At 48.6% G+C, this 5,583-nt stretch overlaps 1 protein-coding gene across 1 annotated transcript in view; it reads right to left on the reverse strand.

The window, feature by feature from the left end:
• LOC105538330 (zinc finger protein 64 homolog, isoforms 3 and 4) overlaps nucleotides 1-5,583 on the reverse strand; it is a 22,045-nt gene that overhangs the window by 15,378 nt on the left and 1,084 nt on the right. The window lies entirely within an intron of this gene.

Raw genomic sequence — 5,583 nt, forward strand, 5'->3', positions numbered from 1 at the left:
AAAAAAAAAAAAAAAAAGCCACGTATGCTCTGTCTTGCAAAAGTCCTCTTCCCCTTACTACAGTTTCCAAGAAGTACAGGGGACAGGACACTGTCACCTAACAGGGAAACTGGCAAAATCCAAACTAAAAAACCGTTAACATATGAGTACTTCTTAAATGGTGTGAAGACTAGTTTTTTCAAACAATTTCTAATCCATCCCAGGCTGATATTTCTGTAAAATATAATAAACACAAATTAGGAGAGAGTGGAATAAGACGAAAACAGCCCAAACATCGTTACCTACAGCAAAAAGCTGGATGACATGGCAATATCAAAGTTTTGTTTTTAAGATGCTTACTCTGGATTTCTGATTTGTTTTGCCTCAGTTCAGCAAAAGGTCACAGGCCACACATCACTGATCTCCAGGACAAAACAGTTGTTTCAACAAATAACTCGAAAGAAGATGGAAGAGGAGAAAAACCAAAGACTGAGAGACTTGAGATGGCCGAAAACATTGTGGCTCCTGAGTAGAATACGCTGGAAAAGCTGTTTGAGATAGTAAGACGTGTGCTCACTTGCTGGAGTTTTGCTACAAGTGCTTTATACTTTGGTGTGAAAATGGAATTAGAGCTTAAAAAGCATTCCCCATAGTCTAAGGATGAATGTTGAAACATTTACAAGTTGTATGATGTGCAAGTTTTTCGTCAAAAATAATCCAGGGCAGGAGGAGAGCTGGCGTAAGGAGAAATGAGATTGGCCACATGTAATTAATGGTTGAAGTGGATCAGTGGGTGAGAATTCACTATATTATTCTATTTTTAGGAAGGTTGAACTATTTGAAATCGCCATTTTTGTTAGCCAAGACGGTCAAATAATTTCATGTTTCAATCTAATATGTAGGTTTTAAAATTCCTATAGCAAAGATTAAATACTCCTAGAAGATTCTGAAATATCTCAAAATAGACTTAAATCTAAAAGGAAAAAAGGTCCTATCAAGGTCTGAAGTTTTATTTTTGAAACGGAGCCTCAATCCGTGACCCAGACTGGAATGCAGCGTCACGATCTCAGCTCACTGCAACCTCTGCTTCCTGGGTTCAAGCAATTCTCCTGCCTCAGACTCCCAGGTAGCTGGGATTACAGGCGTGCACTACCACGCCTGCCTAATTTTTGTATTTTTAGTAGAGACAGGGTTTCACCACATTGGCCAAGTTGGTCTCGAACTCCTGACCTCAAGTGATCCCCCACCTCAGCCTCCCAAAGTACTGGGACTATAGTCATGAGCCACTGGTGCAGCCATCTAAAGTCTTAAAAGATTGACTAGCTTATGAATTATAGGCCAAGATCTGGGACTTTCTCTGTTCCAAGGTTATTATAAGAGGCGGATTTCACTTTTATTGAGAGGATTTGTGGGGGTAAAGGAATCTTAGCATGAGAAGCTGTACAGCACAGTGGTGAGGGCTTCGGTCTTAGGCAGAGGGTTTGCTCAGCTATGTGCTGTGCTACTGGAGAGCTACTTAACCTGAGCTTCAGTTTACTCGTTTGCAAAAGGAGACAACATACATGCCACAGAGCTGCAGAGTTAAACAAGACGAAAAAATATAAGTTCTCAGTACAGTGCTCAGTCTGAGTAAATGCAATTATGTGGCTTCAGATGTCACAAGTGAGGACTACAGATTTCACATCCTAGCAGTTGTGCTCGAAGCCCCTTAACAAGTAATCTAGTCCAGTGGCTCTCAACTGGGGACCATTCTACCACCAAAGGACACTCAGCAATGCCTGGGAACATTTTCAATTGTCAATGTTTGTTTGCATGCATGCGTGAGAATGGCATCTAGTGGGTGAAGGCCAGGGGTGCTGCTAGACATCCTAGAGTGTGCAGGACAGCCCCCACAAGGAAATGATGCAGTCCCAAAGGTCAATAGGGCTGGGGTTGAGAAAGTCTGCATTAGTCCTACTCCCAATGTTTCTTCCAAGTGTAATCCTGATACTGTCACTATCAACTAGATCATGGATTCAGTGTAGTTTCCCAGGCCTTACCCTATAGTCACTGAAAACTTAGGGCAGGCAGAGGGGTGGTAGTGTGGATCAAGTAGGGATTTGTGATTCCAAGGACTTGCGATTTTTTTTGAGACACGGTCTCGCTGTCACCCAGGCTGGAGTACAGTGGCACCAACATGGCTCACTGCAATCTCCACCTTCCAGGCTCAAGCCATCCTCCTACCTCAGCCTCCCAAGTAGCTGGGACCACAGGCATGCACCACCACACCTGGCTAGTTTTTGTTATTTTTTTTGTAGAGACAGGGTTTTGCCATGTTGTCCATGCTAGTCTGAAACAATCTAGAGCTAGATTGCTAGAGCTCAAGCAATCTGCCCACCTTAACCACCGAAAGTGCTGGGATTACAGACATGAGCCACCACACCTGGCCTCAGGGACTTGCATTTTTGAAGCACTTGCCAGAGGATTCTGCTGTATTACTTGCAAGTCCTTGCTACTCAAAGGGCGGTTCCTAGAGCACCAGCATCACCTGAGAGCTTGTTAAAAATGCCAGGTGCAGTAGCTCACACCTGTAATCCTCTAGCACTTTGGGAGGCCAAGGCGGACAGATCACGAGGTAAGGAGATCAAAACCATCCTGGCTAACACAGTGAAACCCATCTCTACTAAAAAAAAAAAAAATTAGCCAGGTGTGGTGGCGTGTGCCTGTAATCCCAGCTACTCAGGAGACTGAGGTAGAAGAATCGCTTGAACCTGGGAGGCAGAGGTTGCAGTGAGCCCAGATCGTGCCACTGCACTCCAGCCTGGTGAGTGAGACTCCATCTCAAAAAAAAAAAAAAAAAAGGCAGCAGAGTCTCAGGCCTACAGAACCAATCTACACTTTAGCCAGATCCCCAGGTGATTCCTGAGCACAACACATTACGATTTGAGAAGCACAGCTCACAGCCAGTGGTTCTCAGACATGAGCGTGTATCAGAATTGCCTAGAAGGCTGCTTATAACACAGGTGGCATAGGCTCCCCCTCCGGAGTTCCTGATTAAGTAGGTATGGGGTGGAGCCAGTGATTCTTCAGTTCTAAGAAGTTCCCAATTGATGCCGATGCTGGTCTGGGAACCATACTTTTGAGACTCTTACTCTGTGAGCAAGAAACTGGCTCAGATGCTAAAGGCTGCAGGACTGGAAGTTTTCAGCTCATTGGAACCCACACTTGCCAGATCTGCAACCCATCCTATGGCCCTCAGGGGAAGACACAAAGCCTCATTGCTTAGCAACTCACATACGAGAAGAGAAAACCATGAAACTCGAGGGTTTTAATTCCACAGAAGTCAAGCAACACTGGAAACAAATCTAAGTGAGGTACTGTAAAAAACAGTGGTTTGGGGAATAGACTGGGAAACCAGTAAGTTTCAAGTTTTACCATTTATCAGCTGTGTCCCGCTGGATAAGATACTCAACTTCCCTGTTCCTCAGTTTCCACATCTGTGAAATGGGTATTATGGCCATCTCATTAGCTTAGATGAAGTTCTTTAGTATATGTACGAGAACCTTGTGTATTAGTCAATACTGTATAAATGCTATTAGTGTTATTCACTGATAATACACACATAAGACTCTACCAGATTCTCAGAGGGAGAAAAACGCGTGTTTTCAATGGAAACTAGAAAATAAGAGGTAGGTTAAAGGATGACCCAGATAGAGCCTCTGATGAGGTGTGAGGAGCCTCAGATTTTTACATTTAGACATCCAGGAAACCAAGGAAGGGCCGAAGCCCACTCTCCTGGGAAAGGTGCGGCTGGGGGAGGCCCTCGGCCTCTGGAAGTGGGGGTAGGCCACATTTGACAATTAGAAACCAGGTGAGCACGGCGAGGATTTTAACCCCTGGGGAAACGGATGATGTTCCCTCAGTAAAGGTTCCTCTGGCCCCTCCGTCATTTTACTGGTGGGACAGGAAGTCTACCAGTTACTTTCCATTTTATTTTCCTCCAAAAGCTACTTGAGTTGCAAAGACACTTGCAAATTAAGAGTGGCCCAACCGTAGTAAAAAATGTACCCCCTTGCCAGTGTCACAGACCAAAGATGCTAGGATAAAAAGTCAGCTGGAAGACGGCTTTTTCTCCGAAGTGGTGGCTGGGGTTGAGGCACACTACTGGGCCGGCAGAGTCTGCGTCCTGCTCCCACAGAAGGCACCTCAGTACTCCAGGACGCACAACACCCTCCCCATGCCCGAAACACTGGGTGCGGCTCCAGAAGGCGCCTCGCAGCGCCGGCTGCAGGAATCCAAAGTAGCTCAGTGAACTGACTTTCAACCCCAGCCTGGGGTTATTCAGCAACTCTCTGCTATAAACACCTCCCACAAAGACTCAGCATCCCCAGTACCTCCCCAGCTTCCCCTAGGCGCAGAGATCAGCAAGAGCCCCGCCCCTCGCCCCAGGCGGGCGGATGCTGTAAGTCTCACCTGCCTATCTCCGTCCCAGGCCTTGGGCACAAGGGTGGTTACACTATTCTGGTTATGGTAGCTCCACCCGGACAAACTATTTTAACATACAAGCTATTTAGTGGAGCCTTCATTAAACTACTCCCCTCCACCACCTCCTCGGGAAGGTGTGGTCAAAGCCCACCAGACCGACTGTAGTGGAAGCTGATGCGGAAGTTGGAAAGCCTGCGTCTCTGGAGGGGTGAGCCTCCCCGGAGAGGGGACCCGACATCCTCCTTTCCGCGCCAGGAAAGAGCGGGGGAGAAGAGGAAGTCCAGCTACAACTCCTTTCCTCACCCTCTTAAGGGAAAGGTATCGGCTAACCACGGGGAGCTGGGAGCCGAGGAGAAAGTAGGAACCTGCAATCTCTTAATCTAAGCTCAAAATAAGCAAAAAGGGAAGCGCCTTAGAAATGCAGATTCCCCAGCCCCACCCCCGAGATTCCAATGGAGGCGGGGAACGGGCGGGGGCGAGGGGGTCCCTAATGTGCGGGAGGAATTCGGCGAGCGAGAAAAGGTCCCCTCCCGTAGGCTCTTCTGAAGCGGAGGATCCCGGGACGAAAAATGCTGCCCAGGGGGCTTAGGGTAGCCGAGGATCTCCTTGCTACATCCTGTGTCCACGTGGCAGCCGAGGAGGGGGTGTGGGGGCCGCCTGTTAAATGAGACAGTATCACTGCTCTATCCCCACCACGGCTCCCACTTCGCTCAGATAAAATGCAAAGCTCTTACCGGGGCCCATGGCCGCCCCCCACCCCCCACCGCCTGCCCCCATCACCTCTCCGGCCTCCAGTGACCTCTCCGGCTACAGCAGCGCTGACGCCCTGGGCCCCTACGCTTGCGTTCCCTCGGCCTGGAATGCTCTTCCCCCGGGTACCTGCACGGCTCGCTCCCTCCCATCCTTCTGGTCTTCGCTCGAACGTCCACTCCTCGGTGAGGCCTTCCCTGGACAACGCATTTGAACCGTAACCCCAGGGCAAGGAGCCACCTTCCAGGCGCGCAGCCGAAGCCTAGTGCCAAGGGGGCCGGGGACCCCGAAAACAGCCTCTGAGGGGTCCTCTGAGCATCCTTCCAGCGTGTTTGGGAGGCAAACTCGTTGACTAGCTCTTGAGAGGAGTGGCTAGAGGAATTCAGGCGG

Source organism: Mandrillus leucophaeus, unplaced genomic scaffold, assembly GCF_000951045.1.
Source record: "Mandrillus leucophaeus isolate KB7577 unplaced genomic scaffold, Mleu.le_1.0 Scaffold19, whole genome shotgun sequence".
Lineage (NCBI taxonomy): Eukaryota > Metazoa > Chordata > Mammalia > Primates > Cercopithecidae > Mandrillus > Mandrillus leucophaeus.